Here is a 621-nt window from a genome sequence, read left to right as displayed (position 1 = left end):
GAGAAGGGACTATGAAATTGCATAATCATGAAACTCAGCAAAACTGGGCATGTGCAAAGAAATCACACCTATGGTTTGGATTGTTTAGCACCATACTGGTGCATCTTCCCATTCAGTGATTTTAAAACTTTAATGTGCATGCCCAATAATGCAGATTCTAATTCAGTGGGTTTGTGTGCACTTTTTAACAAGTCCACCTTTAGAGTCTGACATTATAACAAGCTCCCAGGTGATACTGATATTGCTGGCCCATGGACCACACTTTGGGTTGGAACATTCTAACTCAGAAGCCCAAACTAGCAGCCAAATCAGGACAGTAGCCATCTCACCTGGCTTATATCATGTTGATGACCACCGGGGAAGAATTAGTTGCTAACATGTAAAAGTTCACGTAAGGATCTGAAACTTATCTTGAGAACTAGACTGGCAACAGTCATCTATGTGGGGCAAGGTAGAGACTGTCAGTGTTCGGAAGTTCATGCTTTATACTTTGTGATAAGCCCTACTTCCATTACATGGACACCAGCCCCATGACCCCTCTCACTGGTTCACTTGCCTTCCTGAGCCCAGGGCTCACAACCTTAGCCAAATATTATAATCTGAGGAGTTTTAAGAAATACT

The 621-nt window shown here is 42.5% G+C and overlaps 1 protein-coding gene across 1 annotated transcript in view; it reads left to right on the top strand.

Moving 5' to 3' along the window:
• The window catches only part of PLCB1 (phospholipase C beta 1), a 723,078-nt gene that overhangs the window by 682,769 nt on the left and 39,688 nt on the right, over nt 1-621 (top strand). The window lies entirely within an intron of this gene.

Source organism: Otolemur garnettii, unplaced genomic scaffold (assembly GCF_000181295.1).
Source record: "Otolemur garnettii isolate 467f Iridium unplaced genomic scaffold, OtoGar3 scaffold00025, whole genome shotgun sequence".
Taxonomy (NCBI): domain Eukaryota; kingdom Metazoa; phylum Chordata; class Mammalia; order Primates; family Galagidae; genus Otolemur; species Otolemur garnettii.
This window is presented reverse-complemented; position numbering and strand designations above follow the sequence as displayed.